Raw genomic sequence first — 18,976 nt, forward strand, 5'->3', positions numbered from 1 at the left:
CAATGAGCCATGATCGCACCATTGCACTTTAGCCTGGGTGAGAGAATGAGACCCTGTCTCAAAAAATAAATCAATTAAATAAAATAAAATAGAATGTACTATATATCTCCATTAAAAAAGCAAATCAACAAATCTTACAAAGAGCTCCAAGCAAGATTTTAAGCATAAAACAGCTCACATAGCTGTGTTTCACAAGGACAAATAGTATCACCATAGCAACATTTTTCTGAGTTCTTTAATAGCAGTTGCTTGATACTGCAGAAGATTCAGGAATGGTCTGTGAAAATACTGTATAAAGAGTGTCATATAAGAATAAAGATAAGGCCGGGCGCGGTGGCTCACGCCTGTAATCCCAGCACTTTGGGAGGCCGAGGCGGGCGGATCACAAGGTCAGGAGATCGAGACCACGGTGAAACCCCGTCTCTACTAAAAATACAAAAAATTAGCCGGGCGCCGTGGCGGGCGCCTGTAGTCCCAGCTACTCAGGAGGCTGAGGCAGGAGAATGGCGTAAACCCAGGAGGCGGAGCTTGCAGTGAGCCGAGATCGCGCCACTGCACTCCAGCCTGGGCGACAGAGCGAGACTCCGTCTCAAAAAAAAAAAAAAAAAAAAAAAAGAATAAAGATAATCCTCTCCAGTTTGTCTCCAAAAAAGATAATTGTTTTATAGGAATCACTTTAATAAAAGTTAATATATAAAATCTTAAATTAAGAAACACAAATCAGGGAATGATTACTTGTATTATGTGGGAAACACAAATATTTCTTTTTGAAAGCCAGCCTCCCTGATATATTCAAAATATTCCCAAGTATATCCAAAATATGATGCAATGTTCAAAATTCTATGATTAATAAGCTCATGAAAAGATGCTGAACATCATTAGTCGTTAATGAAATGCAAATAAAACCACAATGCAGTACCACTTCACACTCACTAGATGGACATAATTTTCAAAATGGAAAATAACAAGGGTTGGCAAGGATGTGGAAAAACTGGAACCCTCATACATTGCTGACAGGAATGTAAAATAGTTCAACCTCTGTGGAAACAGTGTGGCAGTTCCTCAAAAAATTAAACAGAATTACCCTATGATGCTGCAATTCCATTCCTAGGTTATACACCCCAAATCAGTAAATAGGCCCTCAAACAAGTACATGTACATGCATGTTCATGCCAGCACTATTTATAATAACCAAAAGGTAGGAACAGCCCAGATGTCCATCAGTGGAAGAATGGATAAACAAATTGTGGTATAGACATACAATGGAATTTTATTCACCCCCAAAAAAATGAAGCACTGATCTATAACATGGATAGACCTCCAAACCATTATTATAAGTGAAAGCAGCCAGGCACAAAATGTCACATATTGTATGATAACATTTATAGAAAATATCTAGAATAGGAAATTCCAAAGAAACGGAATACAGATTGGTGGTTGCTAGGGGATATAGGGAAGAGGCATGGGGAGAAACTTCTTAATGGATAAGAGGTTTTATTCGGAAGTAATGGGAATGTTTCGGAACTAGATGGAAGTGTGCTTACAATATATTATGCATGTACTAAATGCCACTGAATCATTCACTTTAAAATGGTTAATTTTATGTTACATGAAATTCACCCTCGATAAAATATTTTTTAAGAAGATGCTACTCACATGATCAATAAACATATGAAAATGTGAGAAAAAATTATAACTGATTGTCTAGCCATTTCAGAAACCCACGTAAATAGTGCTTCTACCTATTCACAGTGAATGAAGTGTTAAATAAAATTTATAGGAGGTCACTGTTTTGGACTAAGCTCCTGTACTAGGCCCCAAAAGACCAAACTAAAATGAAGTCACTCATGCTAAGTATCACAAAGTCAAACTGAAACATTAAGGAAGCAGGTAAAACCCCAAAAGATCAATTTTTCTTGAAAACAGGAGAATCCCAGTAACCAATCAAAAGAGGCGCAGTTAACCAGAGTTGGCATGATAGGGAAGTCCCCTCTGATTAACCCTTATAAGAAAAGTAACTTGAAGTAACTTGATGTTAACCAATATGCTTTTTCAATTTTTGTTTCCTTGTTTCCACCTTCATAAACCAATTGTTCTGACATGCCCTGCAAAGCATCTATTCTATTTTATAGAATGAGATGTTGCTCCAATTTATGAATTGCTAATAAAAGCCGATTGGACATTTACACTACATTTGTTGACTTGTTTATTTAACAAAAAGAACAGGGAACGCTTACTAAAATCTTAGTTTCTTCCTGTTAAAAGATAATGTTTAAGTCAAAATTATGACTGCCATACAAATATAAAATAAACACATTAAAGGTTTCATTTAACTCATTAAAGACAGATCCAGTAAAACGTTAAAAACTGGCACAAGAGGCAGCCAGAAATGCTGAAATGAGTGTGTTAGTAAATGCAAACCCAGCTTCATGTGTTTGAGGAGTGGTAACAATTGCACCTTCACAAGACAAAGTTCATTTGCATTTCTACAGACAAGAGTAATTTGTATTACCCTCAGTTTTCTATAATTTTAAAGGATTTAAAATAGTTCAAAGGCAACGAAAGGTGCAGAGCACTATAGAATCAGATAACCTAGAAGTATTTACTAGTCAACGCCTAGCATTCTGAAGGACATTTGATAATTTTTTTTTTTTCAAATTTCACAATCTCTCCTGATATTCCTCTGGCAATAACACACTACCATGGCAAATGGCCTCTCTTCTCTGGACTTCAGGTCCTCATTTGTTTTAAAAAAAAAAAAAAAAAAACCTGAGGAGTTGGATGACCTGAAGCTCACCTTGAGCTTTGACAGCCTGCTAAGAACCTGCTTCCAGGGGCCAGATGCTGAGTCACAGATTCCTACAGGTTACAAGCCCTCTAAGTCAACAGCACTCATGATCACATCACATAAATTACTTCTCTAATGACAGAACATGCCATCCTTTGATGAAGGAGGCCATGTTTCTAATGAATCATCCTCAAACAATTTGCCTTTTTTTGCACTACTACTGGAAATGGTATAATACTGAGTTCTCCCAGCTTCTGTCATATACAACAAGCATTATTTAGTTTTTAAACAATTGGCTGAAACTAGAAAGAAGTCGTCTGGGGCTACAAAACAAAACAAAATAAAGTAGGTAGTCTATATGAGAGGCTCAAAAAATACTGAGTTGAATGGCTTTTGAAATGTTTACACCATGTTCTATACACTTAAATTACTATTAATGTAGTAGGATTTTTTCTTTTTCTTCCTTTTGTTTGATTTGTTACTCTCCAGCTGCTCCGTACTGGGCAGTACAATAGACCCTCAATCAAAGCCTGCTATTTAATTCTATAATTCATAATAGAGAGTGGAAGTATATTCTTGTCAAAAATTTTTTTCAGCTTATGCATGGTAAGAGGAAGTTTCTCTACACAGGCTGAGCATTCCTAATCCAAAAATTCAAAATCCTCAATATTCCAAAATCCAAAAGTTTTTCAGCACTGACATGACGCTCAAAGGAGCATTTAATTGGCAAATATTCCAAAATCTGAAGGAAAAAAAAAGATCTCAAACCTGAAACAAGCATTTTGGATAAGAGATATTCTTCAGCTTCTATGCTGGACCTAAATTGTTTTTATTGTATTTTTTTTTTTTTTTTTTTTTTTTTTGAGACGGAGTCTGGCTCTGTCGCCCAGGCTGGAGTGCAGTGGCCAGATCTCAGCTCACTGCAAGCCCCGCCCCCCGGGTTCATGCCATTCTCCTGCCTCAGCCTCCCAAGTAGCTGGGAGTACAGGCGCCCGCCACCTCGCCCGGCTAATTTTTTTTTTTTTGTATTTTAGTAGAGACGGGGTTTCACCGTGTTAGCCAGGATGGTCTCGACTCGATCTCCTGACCTCGTGATCCGCCCGTCTCGGCCTCCCAAAGTGCTGGGATTACACAGGCTTGAGCCACCGCGCCCGGCCTTATTGTATTTTAAATACAGCACAATCAAAAGCACATCCACCAACAGTGTATAAAAGTCTTACGTGTCTAAGAAAAAAAAAAAAAGTCATTTCACAATTTAAAATACTTCTCCATAAAGATCTACAACATTGGATAGATTCTCCACTAAAGCCAATGCTAAGATTAATATTAGATTTCCGAAATCAGTAAAATTGTAATTGTGACTCAAACAACTGTGAGCTATCTGGACTGAAGGGAAGGGCAGCTTGAATTTCCTTTAAACGCCAATACCAACATTCTTTACATTCCAGCTAAAAATGCTTTGCTTACCATGAGACTTTGGCTCTACCCTGCCTTTTATCTCCTCATTCCCATTTAGATTTGATGTACAATTATTAGTGGTTAATTCAGGGTCACATATTTTCTGTCCTGTTGGGAAGATGAGCACTTCCCAAGTATGATAAATTGAAAGCTGGAACTGCATCAACTACAGTAGAATAGGAAGACTCTTCCCCATCCTTTCCGATTTATACACTAGCCTCCTTGCACACAGCTGTCATTCCAATTTATGCTCCTTCTTGCCAGAGAGCAGGGACCCTCTTCAAACCCAGCTTTGAGAGGCTCTTTCTCTGGGGCAACAGGAGCAGAAAACCAAACAAGACAACGTGGAGGCTGTGAGTATCTTTGAAACGAAGGCTGCTGGTTAGCTGGGTTTTCTCACATCATATTGATCCTAGAGATGAGAAAAATCAAATATTCTTAATTCCTTGGGGACAGGACAGAGAATACAATCCTGATGATTTTAACTTATAGGAAACCAGTATAGTGGCTTCCTATTTCCAGTATCAGGACCAAACACATTCACTCACTCACACACAGATTCATCAATAAAAACTAATATCTATTATTTAAGAACTAAGCAAAATGCAGTAGAGGATTCAAAGATAGACTGGAGCTCAGTATTTCCAGGCTCCGAACATCTGGAGCTGTTAAAGTTCCTGCACTGGGCCAGGCACGATGGCTCACGCCTGTAATCCCAGCACTTCGGGCGCATCACCTGAGGTCAGGAGTTCAAGACCAGCACGGCCAACATAGCGAAATCCCATCTCTACTAAAAAATACAAAATTAGCTGGGCATGCGGTGTGCGCCTGTAATCTCAGCTACTCCGGAGGCTGAGGCAGGAGAATCACTTGAACCCGGGAGGCGGAGGTTGCAGTGAGCCAAGATCACGCCATTGCACTCCCGCCTGGGCGACAAGAGCAAAACTCCGTCTCAAAAAAAAAAAGAAAAGAAAAGTTCCTGGACTGCCCAACACTCCTCTTTTTGGTCAGTGTACTTCTGAGAAACCAGTGCCAAGCTGGGTGAGTGGGAGATTAGAAAAAGCAGAAATTTCCATATTTGTCCTTTCATTCTCTTCATTGCTATTGGGGCCCTTGACTCTGCCCTGGGGAGGCCAGGCAGAATCTGCTGCTGACTTTAAGCCTGAAAATGATAAACAGCAGAGAAAGACAAAGAGAAAACATACTGATGTAGCCAGAGGAAAGGAAGAGTGTTGTGTGGAAAAAAAGAGAATGGTAACAAAAGGAGAACAGTTAACAGCTGATCTCTACCAGGGATTATGGAAAGATTCTGACTCACCTTTTAGAGCTCAGCTCTGAAGACTTAGTCAGTACCTACCTATGAAGGATTCCTAGAAGAGGAGACTGAATTTAAATGTCTGTTGTGTGCATTATGCTGAACACAAGGAAAGGAGTGGAGACAGAATAAACATTATTGAATACCTACTGATCTCTCCTTCCATCTCACAGATTCAGTCAAAAAACAGGAAACCCAAGGAATTTGTTTTTGTGTGCTCAGTCTGTGGTTGATTTTTTTCTTCCATATTTCCAAATTTTCTATAATGAGAATGCATATTTTGTACAAATATTTAAATAAACAAACTTTACTTAAACAGAACAAACTTCCCAAACTTTCCCCAGAGAAATGGATCCGACCATTCACTGCTGACTATGTGGACTATGAAATCCCAGAGCTCCCAGGGATCTTAACACCAACTGCTGCCAGTCTCAATCTGCTGGCTTTTCTGAGTCCAGCAGTTAATAAGAGGTTAAGAACATCTGCCTTCCTTACAGGCTTGCCGTGATCACAAGATAAATGTGTGAAAGCATTTTGTGAGCATCAAGGACTTAATCAGTGTGAGACAGTATTATTTCAGTTAAATGCAACTTGCTATAAAACTAAAAGAAAGTAGGTTCAGATATAAAGAAGGTAGGGATTTGCATGAATTTCCTCCCATTTTAGTTCACATGAGATCCATAGGTTAATTCTAACTGTCTAAGGCTTTCTGCTCAGGACATTTGAAGTAATAACAGAAAAGGAATTCAGTGATAAGAATCCTTAACTCCACGTCAGGGAACTTGGATCACTGTGCAATCTTCAGGTCCTAGAGAACTGATTTCCTGAGATGTCTTCCCACATTTCCAACTCTGTTAAAACCTGATCCCTTGGGGGAAACACTGAAACCCAACTGACAGAAGAGAACTAGCAAAAATATATTTGAAGCTAAAAGAGATCAAATGATTTCCCCTGAGATTGACCCTGAGTTTGGTTTTGAGTTCTCACCTTGCTGTACTTAGCTATCTCCTAGAGGAGTTGGATGGACTAATTAACTTAAACCTGGCAACAAGCAGCAACAGGTATATCAGGACAAGGGTTAAGGACTTTTACTGACAATAGTTCATGGCCAAATCTATTTCTCATTCTGGCTCCTATTTATGCAGTGCATTAGGAGAACAGATGATGTCAACACCACCAGGCAGACAAGTTATCTCAATGCTCAATTCCTGGCAGGAGAATTTGTGCCCTGATTTATTTTTAGTGCTTTTCTACCTTAGTAATCCAGTCAGCTGAAGAAAAGCCAGCAATCTATTCTTGGAGCACACACATTTATTTATTCCTTAGCAATTAGCAATACATTTAGTCACCTAGGTAAGAATCTACTAGGAGTTTGGGGTCTCATCATTTGCACACTTACAAAGACCACACAGGATTATTACCCCAACCCAAGTGCAAGTGTGGGCCTCACTATTTCATTAGTAGAAACCTTTTATTCAGGGAGAAAAACAAAGAAAGAGAAGTCGCTAACAAAATCAAGTATGTATAGCCTATCATTTTATCAGCAGGGTGGAGGTTGGGGTGAAAAGTAAGAACTCTACTTCGTCTTTTATAAAATGTTAGACCTTAAGTTAGGGCACACATTTAGCTTATCATAAGCCTCAAACTGGACTGTTGCTATTTTGTGTTTATCACAACGAACAGTTCCTTTTTACCAAGATGCAGAAAGTGAAATACCAAAAGATTAATCAGCCGTTTCCACATCTTTACATTTGGATTTAACCCCAAATATTTAATTTTACTTCAATCTCATACAGCTTGTGAGGACAGATTTATTCAACATCAGCTGTCCTCATATTTCAAAGCTTCACCACAAAGATAAAATTAGAATCAAGTGAGGATCATATTCCTCAGCAAGAATTCTGCTCTATGTCCCACTGATGCCCCCAGCCACAACTGACAAATCAAATACCAGCATAACTGTTGTTTTTCTTAGACACTTCCTAAGTAGCCATAGTATGATAGAAACTGTATAGATAACAAAAAGAGGCATGAGCACTAAACTCATAGAATTATACCCATGGGTATAAATTTATTTCCAAGGTTATTTATCAGCAAAGTGGGAGGAAAGTACGCACTGTTTGGATGGAGCTGGGAGTGACTGGGAAGTCAACTATCACAAACCCCCTTTTTATTGTTGGGGCTTTCCACTTCAGGAATCTTCCAAACTTGCATGAGGCTCAAATTAGACTAAAGACTGGGTAAAGTACAAATGTTCATTAAATCACCAAATGTCATCATCTTGGTATTAGACATTGGTATGACAATGTATTATATTTTAAAAAATGAAAAAGAATCTCAAGATTTTAAACTATTATTTCTTGAACATTCACCTTTAATGGAGTCTAATTATAAAAATGTAGCTGTAAAAACACATCGTTAATGTTCTGTGTTCAATTTGGAGGCATTTTACCAGAGGGGAAAATATTCAGTTCTCAACAGGCATTTTACAAGAAGGGAAAGCAGAAGTAACCAATACACATACAAAAGATGCACAGCCTCACTTATGAGTAAAAATAAAGCAAGTTTAAAAAACAATGGGATATATTTTAGAAGCACTGAGGAAGTTATTCTCAAACAACCACTGAGAATGTACCACTTAACAAAAGGGCAATTTAGCTGTAACTATTAAAATATAAAATGAATATCCTTTTATCCCCTGTAATTCCACTATAGTATGATCCCATTTGTGAAAAAAAAGTATATACAGAGCTGAATATGCAGATAAATTTTCTGTATAGGTATACAAGAAACTGTTAATAGTAGAAATTGGGGATTTGGAAGGGTCAGTTTTACCTTTCACTTTGTACCTTCACTGCTCTGAATTTTTAGAATTTTTGTCCTTAAGCATTTACTACTTTTATTTTTTAAATATTTTTGCAATAATAGGTTTATTTCAATTTTCAGGAAGATTCATTTGTGTGGATCACCCAAGTCCCTAAAAATGCCTTATGCATCAAAAGAATTAAATTATACTCAGAGTTGTTTTAGCACTGACTGTATTTTGCTATATCCTAAGTTTCTGACATGAGTAATTCCTGTATATTCTGTAAAATGAGCCAGAACTCCACTCACTCACTAGGACAGAAAACAAAGAAGGAACTTTTATTTTGAAAGTGAATTTGACCTCCCAGGATGTATTTCTTCATACCTTGGTATCATGTCAATGATTAGAAAAGATTTAATGTCAGGCAATTATAAGTACAATACTCTGAGCACACCAAACTCCTCCAAGACATTCACACCAAATTCCCACAAGACATTCTTCCAAGACCTCTGGCCCCAGATTCAAGAAGGCAAGAATGTAACACTGAGTAAAATGGCAGGCAAGCATATTTTGATATGTGAAAGCCCTATGTAAACTACTGAATGGAACAAAAACTTAGATAGTAGAATGTTAGTATATTTTGTTGGGGCTACTGCCTTACCTGATCTCACCAAGCATCAGACTGGATGGGATAACTATTTGAACTATCTGCATTGTGAAATTATACTAAACAGAAAAGCCCTCCATAGTAGTATAGGCTGATGCAGCGACTTTAATTTCATTCTCCCACTTTTGGCAGACCCTGTAGACAGGACGGACACTCCGATATTACTTTTGAGTGTGTGTTCATGTAGATTTAAAAAAATAGACTTCAGGCCGGGCGCGGTGGCTCAAGCCTGTAATCCCAGCACTTTGGGAGGCCGAGACGGGCGGATCACGAGGTCAGGAGATCGAGACCATCCTGGCTAACACGGTGAAACCCCGTCTCTACTAAAAAAATACAAAAAACTAGCCAGGCGAGGTGGCGGTGTAGTCCCAGCTACTCTGGAGGCTGAGGCAGGAGAATGGCGTAAACCCGGGAGACAGAGCTTGCAGTGAGCTGAGATCCGGCCAGGGTGACAGAGCGAGACTCTGTCTCAAAAAAAAAAAAAAAAAAATTGACTTCAGGTGCTTAATTAATCATATTTTGTATTATTAACATACATGGTACTCTTCTACTTTATTTACTGGTTCATTTCCTTATTTATTTTTATAATATAACAAATCCAGTGAATCAATTACTCAAACCCAAAAACTAGAACAATAACAATAACTCACATCATCTATTTACTCTTCCCTTATCTCTTCCCCTTACTTTCCCCCAATTGTAACCACTATCCTATATTTTGTGTTTATCATGTCCTTGCTTTTTAAATAGTCTTATCAAGGATATATTGTTGCATCTTAAGCTGAAATAGGAGAATTAAGCAGAATGAATTCCTTCATTCACCATTAACATTACAAGGATCCTTCATTAAATACTCTAGGAAATACACAGATGCCTGAAATAGCAGAGGACTGTATTTGGCACTCAATACATTTTTGATAAATTGGATCTAGCAGAGAAATTTACCATATTTTATGACTGCATCCTTAAATAAGCAAGGGATTTGCAGGGATCTCTTGGAATTTGGGCAGACTAAAGATATTTGTGATCCAAAGAACTCCTTATCCTCACCCAGGGACAGTCTATAAAGCAGGTAGCTTCTCTATTGCCAGTCCCCCCTCCTCTCTCCTTCCTGCAATTTTTTCTCATTTGGCATTAAGGGCCAGGAATTAAGGGCCAGGAATTAGTATTAGGTACTAAATACCTAATATAAAGCTTCCACCACATCTGTCCTATACATGATGACAGATAAATCTCCCTTAAGTACAGGTTCTATCATGTCACTTTCTACCCAGTATAGGAAACTACAATGATTCTTTTACATAGAATATCACCTAAATCCTTACCTTGGCATTCAAGGCTCTTTGAGATCTGATCTTCCCTGTCAAACTGACTTGCTATTCCCTATGCATGCCTTACATTTTAACCAATGCTAAGACTTTATTCAGCTATTTGCCAAAGTGTGGTCTGTGGACCAACAGCATCCATTTTACCTAGGTGTCTGTAAGAAATCCCAGACATACTAAATCAGAATCTGCATTCTTTTTTTTTTTTTTTTTTTTTTTTTGAGATGGAGTCTCGCTCTGTCGCCCAGGCTGGAGTGCAGTGGCCGGATCTCAGCTCACTGCAAACTCCGCCTCCCGGGTTTACGCCATTCTCCTGCCTCAGCCTCCCGAGTAGCCGGGACTACAGGCGCCCGCCAACACACCCGGCTAGTTTTTTTTTTTGTATTTTTTTAGTAGAGACGGGGTTTCACCGTGTTAGCCAGGATGGTCTCGATCTCCTGACCTCGTGATCCACCCGTCTCGGCCTCCCAAAGTGCTGGGATTACAGGCTTGAGCCACCGTGCCCGGCCCAGAATCTGCATTCTAGCAAGATTTTGGAATGATGCATATACATGTTAAATTTTGAGAATCACTGTAAAACAATCAAGTGGTTTTCCATTGTACTTGAGAAACTGTTATTATTATTTCTTTCCCTACTGAATATGTGAGCACTTAGAAAGCAAAAGATTGGCTGGGGCGAAGGGCCTCACACCCGTAACCCCAGCACTTTGGGAGGCCAAGGCAGGCAGATCACAAGGTCAGGAGTTCCAGACCAGCCTGGCCAATATGGTGAAACCCCGTCTCTACTAAAAATATAAAAAAATTAGCCAGGCATGGTGGCACATGCCTGTAATACCAGCTACTCGGGAGGCTGAGGCAGGAGAATTGCTTGAACCCAGGAGGCGGAACTTGCAGTGAGCCGAGATGGTGCCACTGCACTCCAGCCTAGGCGACAAAGCGAGACTCCATCTCAAAAAAAAAAAGAAAGCAAATGGTTATCCAAATTATGTGCCTAAAATGTGCTGTCTACACTCCTGTAATCCCAGCAGGTTGGTAGGCTGAGGCAGGCAGATCACTTGAGCCTAGGAGATGGAGACCAGCCTCAGCAACAGGGCAAAACCCTGTCTCTACAAAAAAAAAATTAGCCAGGTGTTGTGGCGCACGCCTGTAGTCTCAGCTATCCAGGAGGCTGAGGTGGGGAGGATGGCTTGAGTCTGGGAGGTTGAGGCCGCAGTGAGTGACGCTGCATTCAAGTCTGGGCAACAGAGTGAGAACCTGTCTCAATAAATAAATAAAATAAAATATCTGTCTGGCCATCAGAAACAAAGGAATACATTGAATGGATACTTCATAAATATCTATAGATTGGCTAATTTTGTTCCTGATTTGCAGCTAAAAAGGTAATTAAAATCACAATCTTTCACTCTATTGTCTGACAAAAGAGGTCCACCATCGACATCACATCCACATAAACACACACAGACAAACACACATACACGGGGTCTTCTACAGATAGAATTTTTAACAGGAAAGCAACTTGCAAAAGAAAGTGATATTAAAGGCTGCCATGAAAATCAAAGCTGTTTTAAATCAACTGGACAAAATCACTTTAAATTCCCTTTAAACTGAAATTGAGGGGCTATATGTACTTGATGGCCTCTGAGGTTATGTGGGACTTTAATATTCAATAATTCTGTGACCTTAGGGAACTTTGCTTCTGCATCATCCCAGAAGTGACTGTAGGGACCAGGGACAGCCCTGAGATTAAGTCTGAACCTATAAAGCCCGACTGCCGATCTCAGTGCTCTCTAAGTCCCAGCTTCTCTATAACCTCCCCAAAATGCTCCTGCTCCTCGCATGTATTTATTATCATGATCACCCGGCCCCCCAGTCCCGTTTCCTTGCACTTCAAACTGCCCCTTGCCTCCATGAGCTTGTCACTGTCCTACTTCTCTCCCCCTCTCTGCCTCAGCTTCTCAGTCTCTCACACAGATCAATACTGCCAAGGTGGCAAGGAGCTAAATTAAACTGTACTAGTGGAAGAGGGTAAGGGAAAAAAGATATAATCCTAACCTGTCCCAATCACGTTCTTCCCCTCCCCTTGTAGAATTCGTTTATTTTTCTTTCCTTCTCTTTTTTTTTTTTTTTTTTTAAAGATTCAGGGGAACATGTTCAGGTTTGTCACATGGATATATTGCCTGATGCTGAGAGAACTGCAGTGAGGTGTCATTACATCATTTTCTGTAGTGAGGCAGCTGGACCTAGTGAGAATTTGCCCTTTGGGTATGGTAAATATCTTTATTTCCTGAACATAGTTTCAGTTCTGTCTCTGGCAAGGCCTCTGATGTGAGTCTTGGGGCTTTAACCCAAAGCTATTTCACATCCAAAAAATTGAATCAACACATTTATCAGGCATCTCTCTCATATTTTGTAAACGGCTTTTTATACACTGTCTAGTTCAACTAACTGTAATACACATATATCTTCTTATATATCTAAGCAATAAACATAAACCATTCTCAGAGTTAAGTTTCTGAGCCAGTGTCCTGCATATGAGAAGGTTATTGGTGGAAATCTCTGTTTATATCCTTAAGAGAGTCCTCCCAAACCCAAAGCCTATTTATAAAGTAGAACCACAATGAAATACCATCTCACGCCAGTTAGAATGGCAATCATTAAAAAGTCAGGAAACAACAGATGCTGGAGAGGATGTGGAGAAACAGGAATGCTTTTACACTGTTGGTGGGAGTGTAAATTAGTTCAACCAGTGTGGAAGACAGTGTGGTGATTCCTCAAGGATCTAGCACCAGAAATACCATTTGACCCAGCAATCCCATTACTGGGTATATACCCCAAGGATTATAAATCATTCTGCTATAAAGACACGGGCACATGTATGTTTATTGCAGCATTATTCACAATAGCAAAGAATTGGAACCAACCCAAATGCCCATCAATAATAGACTGGATAAAGAAAATGTGGCACATATACACCATGGAATACTATGCAGCCATAAAAAGAATTAGTTCATGTCCTTTGCAGGGACATGGATGAAGCTGGAAACCATCATTCTCAGCAAACTAACACAGGAACAGAAAACCAAACACTGCATGTTCTCACTTATAATTGAGAGTTGAACAATGAGAACACATGGACACAGGGAGGGGAACATTACATACCAGCGCCTGTTGTGGGATGGGGGCGAGGGGAGGGATAGCATTAGGAGAAGTACCTAATGCAGGTGACAGGTTGATGGATACAGCAAACCACCATGACATGTGTATACCTATGTAACAAACCTGCACATTCTGTACATGTATCCCAGAACTTAAAGTATAATTTAAAAAAAGAAGTTTGGACTTTAAGAACATGTGTAAAAATAAAGGTTCATCTAGACAGAAAAATAAATAAATAAAGTAGAACTTCAGGCTTTTCATTACAGCCTAGGTCCCCTTTCCTCCTATTTCCCAAGAAGTACGCATTATGAGATTTACTCACACAGGTCAAGGAAGTACTTGAAGGAAGATCTCTCTTCTCTAGAGATGAACTGTGTAGATTTTATTTCTGGCTCCACAGCTTATTAGCCATGTGACTCTGGGCAATTTGTGTAAACCCTCTAAGCTTATGTTTCCTTTCTTCTAAAATGGGAATAATAATATCCCTAGATACTGGAGTTGTTGTGAGGAGTGAATGAGATTACGTATATAAAGTGGTTAGTACAGTGCCTAGGTGATTAACTCCATTTCACAGTTATTAAAAATTAAGGTCAGAGAGGGTTGTTGTGAATGATCTTTTTTTCTTTTTTTTAAATTTGCAAAGCCCACTTAATGCTACAGATTCTCCTCTCTAGGACTCTTCTACTTGCACACATCTCTAGCACATGACACTGTCCATGTGGGAGGTAACCTGACTCCCAGCTAATGACAGTATGGGGTCTTAGCTGTCCTTATGCACACAGTGTTCCTCTGGGCAATAACTGTGTGCATGTATGTATGGCTAACAGAAATGGAATAGCCCCTTTTAAAAATTGGGCATGATTTTATAACACAAAAATGTACTAAACCCAGTAGCATCAAAAAGGACAAATAGGCTGAGCACAGTGGCTCACACATGTAATCCCAACACTCTGAGACGGAGGGATGGGAGGACTGCTTGAACCCAGGAGTTCAAGACCAGCCCAAGCAACATAGCAAAAGTCCATGTCCACAAAAAAAGTTTAAAAATTAGCTGAACATGGTGGCATGCGCCTATAGTCCAGCTACTCGGGAGGCTGAGGAGGGATGATCACTTGAGCCCAGAAGTTCAAGGCAGTGAGTTATATTCTTGTAATACTGCACTCCAGCTTGGGCAACAAAGTGAGACCCCGTTTCAAACAAAAACAAAAACAAAAACAAGACAAACATCTTCTTCCTACTTTAGGTGACATGTCAAAGGAAATAAAAGTTTGAGGGTTAAATATCAAAGTCTCTTCTGCATCCAGCAGGATGTAAAAGACATCTAATCTCCCCTACCTCTAAGATGATGTCTCTGCTTCAGAACGCCACCACTGGAGAGGGTACCATTGGGGTTAAAGCAATGGCTCTTCCTAAAGACAAATGACGGGGTGAAATGTGTTTATGGAGAAATGTGTGTCTTTGAACCAGTCTATTAGAGATTAGAATAAAACAAGTCAGTTTTGATGTGGGCTTGAGGAAGTGATAGGTTTGCAGGACTAGTTCTAAACAAAGAAAACACTATAATGTGTGTGTAGGAAAGGATTTTGGGGAGGGGCAGACAGAAGAGGTGAGAAGAGCTTGCAAAATATTAACTATGTCAATCAGCAGTTCTGCCAAAAGTTGGATTCAAAGTTGTTTGTTGCTTCCGGGACAGGAAGGCTTTTAACTCTAGGAAACTTTTTTCCTGTCATCTCTCATCAGCATGACCACTACAAGTGTTAGAGAGTGAGACCCAGGAAGCAGTGTAGACTACTCACTTGGCCTATGGGCCCCCCACCATCACTGTTCCTCTCCTTTGCCCTAGGGCTAGTTCAATTTCAACATTTCACCCTCAAATAAGAAAAAAGCTCATAAACACAATTTTTAGCAAAATTTGAAAGTTCCCTAACAAAACAAGTGAAAAGTAGCTTGCCACATCATTCAACTTTTTATCTTAGTATTTGAACCCTAAGGCCTGAATTTTTTATAAAGAATTCTACAAATTGGGTCTTTTAAAGTTAGTTCCTCTATTGTCACAAGAACAATTGGGGAAAGATAATATTTAAGAGATGGTTTTTAGAACATTTTATTTTGGTGCTCTAAGCCTTCATGTGAGAAATCTACTACCAGGAGGTCACTATCCCGTGAGAAGCCCAAGCCACATGGAGATCCCTGAAGGATGGGACACCAAGATGGGGAGTGGGGTGAACTGATCAAGGTGGCACAAAGGTGCTATACATGTGAGTGAAGAAACCATCTGGGAAATGCATTATCTAGTCCCAGCTGTCAACACTTGGATCAGAGATGAACTGCTCAGCCAGCTCTTCTCAAATTCCTGACCTAAAACATCAAGCCACAGGAGAAAGACCATATGCCCCAGAAGAGCCCTCCAGTGAGTAAGATTTTAAAGATACGTCCCAGTTGTTTCTAATTCCACTAGGATTTCAGTATCAAGGGAAAGAAGTAGTAACATTAATAACTCATGACAGGCATCATATCTTTTGATGGAGAAGCTGTTTGAGAAAGGCCATGAACAATGTGGACTTTGACAACAAGAAAACAAGTACAGTAAAGGTTGAGCTACATAGATATTCAAATAGAAACGCATCTTTTGTAACAACTTCATAGAGTAAATGGTTTTATATAAAAACACAATTTAGATATAGGAACCATGAGAACCAGGACAATAAGCATTTTAATCTAACATGGAGAGACAGATGATTAACAATGACAGGACAGACCTGCTCTTTGGCACTTTGTAAAATAAAAAAATTTAACAAAACACTGGGGACGAGACAAAACTCTAAATGTGAAGTAAAATTTCCAGTCATGTAGAAAACAATAGCTCACCCTTGACATCAGTTTAATGTGTTGAAAATTTTTTAAAAGTGATTTCATTTTCCCAAAAGCAAGCAAGCAAGAAAACAAAAGAAACAGAGACCAATGTGAAGGCTGTATGCTAATACATCAAGAGATATGAAATAATTAAAATCTACTTTGGTTAGAAAATGATCTAGATCAACTGGGGAAGAAATAGTGAGATGCATCTTTAGAATTTCCCATGTATCAAGCTTCCTTAAGAACTTTTCAAAACTACCACCAAAATACTCAGTTGACGTCAAATATCATCATCTTCTTGAGCAGCTTGAGTATGTTCACAAAACAGATGCATTTATTTTTGCAGGGACTAATACTACAGTCACAGTGGTGACTGTGGACTGCCATAGTGGGCCATAGCAGAAGCTGGATTTTTCGGAAAGTGATGGAAACCATCTCATACACACAAAACTCACAACTCCTTTACTGACTTAATTCACGTACCTCTTTCCTCAACTATTTGTTCTCCCTCCAACCCTGTTAGGTGTAATAGAAAATAAAAAATGGCCAGGTGCGGTGGCACACACCTGAAGTCTCAGCTGCTCCAGAGGCTGAGGTGAAGGACTGCCTGAAGCCAGGAGTTTGAGGCTGTAGTGTGCTAGGATCGCCCATGTGAACAGCTACTGCACTCCAGCTTGGGCAACATAGCAAGATCCTGTCTCTTAAAAAATTAATAAATAAATAAATAAAGTAATTAAATTGTTAAAATCTTCCACCATATCTGGTGCTTTATGGACACTTTGAATTAATTATCTTTATGTGAATAAAGGTTACCTAGTATGGCATCTGTTATCAAATAGAAGATAGATAAACATGCAAACACTAAATCTCCAGCCTCTGCTACCCAGCAAAACTCCATTTCTACAAAAAAAAAAAAAAAAAAATTAGCGAGGCATAGTGGCACATGCCAGTAGTCCTAGCTACTGGGGAGGCTGAGGTGGGAGTATCACTTAAGCCCAGGAGTTCAAGGTTGCAGTGACATATGGTCATGCCACTGCACTCCAGACTGGGTGACAGAGTAAGATCCTGTCTCTAAAAACAAAGCGAAACAAAAACACTAAATAATAAAATAGGCAAGCAAAAGAAAGTATATGGAACAGCATAATAAACTCTCCATCAAATCAAAATAACTTAAGAAACATTTTAAAAGAATGCAGAGTTTAGGTTATTGTATGAATTTAAAATATTCTCACTAATGTGACATTTTGATACATTTAAAATACTGTACATTGCTAAACCTGCCTTACCTTACTTCTCTTTCCTCTTTTTTTCCTAATGAAGCTACTGTCAAATTCTACAGTTGTTCACTTTGAAATAGATCTAATGTCCTATTTTTCAGACCACTGAACCTATATAATATCCATGAAGCCAGTATAACTCTGCAGACATCCTAGCTATTCAGGCAATGTTATAAAGGCATCATCATTGTTCATTTGTCTGATCTCTATGTATCTTGTCATCTTTCCAGGGTAAGATTGCCAAGGTCTTGGACTCTTCATTTGGTGGAGTCTAATTCTGTTCTCTTTACAAAGAGCTAGGGTTACACTCAGCAAAGGTTACCATTTACGTGAGACATGAAGCCTGCTAGCATAACTCATCACCAAAGTAAAACCCCTGGCTATTTTTTCCCTCAAGGACATCCCCAGTGCCACATAAAATCATGAAAGAACACTTCAGGATAGGCCACACGTAGGGCCTGCATGTACTATGAACCCACACTTTCATTTTTATATTCTGGAGTGTGATATTTTCAGAACAGTCAAACAAAAGGGTTTTTTTCCTTTTGAAAAATCTCCTTTTCTCTCCCCTAGAGGAAAATACACGAGAATCAAATGTAAGAGACTACAGTGGCTTTAGCAAGAGAAACCAATATTTAAGGGTGAGCATTGTTTTTTTTTTTTTTTTTTTTTTTTTTTTTTTTTTTTTTGAGACAGAGTCTTGCTCTGTCGCCCAGGCTTGGGTACAGTGGCCGGATCTCAGCTCACTGCAAGCTCCGCCTCCCGGGTTTAGACCATTCTCCTGCCTCAGCCTCCCGAGTAGCTGGGACTACAGGCGCCCGCCACCTCGCCCGGCTAGTTTTTTGTATTTTTTAGTAGAGACGGGGTTTCACCGTGTTAGCCAGGATGGTCTCGATCTCCTGACCTCGTGATCCGCCCGTCTCGGCCTCCCAAAGTGCTGGGATTACAGGCTTGAGCCACCGCGCCCGGCCAAGGGTGAGCTTTCTTTTAGAAATTACTCCTTTTTGTGTTTGGCTTTGCTTTATCATTTACTCAAATTAGTTCTGAAATATTTTTAATAAATAAATAATATTTTAAATTGTTTCAGTAATTTCTAAGACTCAGCTTGTTATCTTTCAAACCTCTGCATTCTGAAGTGGCAGTCAAAGCCAGTGCCTTAAGTGCTGACTGCTTTTGCTTTAAGCACCAATGTTCATCTTTCTTTCTCTTATCCTCTGATGGAAATTCATCTACTCTGGTAATTCTGAAAATTAGAGATTTTAAAGCATGATCAAACCTTGAGATTTTTTAAAAATGTTTTAAAATAGCAAATATTAGACCTAGAAGAA

General features: G+C 39.3%; 1 protein-coding gene across 50 annotated transcripts in view; it reads right to left on the bottom strand.

The window, feature by feature from the left end:
• The window catches only part of LOC102118988 (myosin regulatory light chain 10-like), a 113,152-nt gene that overhangs the window by 52,683 nt on the left and 41,493 nt on the right, over window positions 1-18,976 (bottom strand). The gene's annotated exons all lie outside the window — the stretch shown is intronic.

This window comes from Macaca fascicularis, chromosome 6 (assembly GCF_037993035.2).
Source record: "Macaca fascicularis isolate 582-1 chromosome 6, T2T-MFA8v1.1".
Classification (NCBI taxonomy): Eukaryota; Metazoa; Chordata; class Mammalia; order Primates; family Cercopithecidae; genus Macaca; species Macaca fascicularis.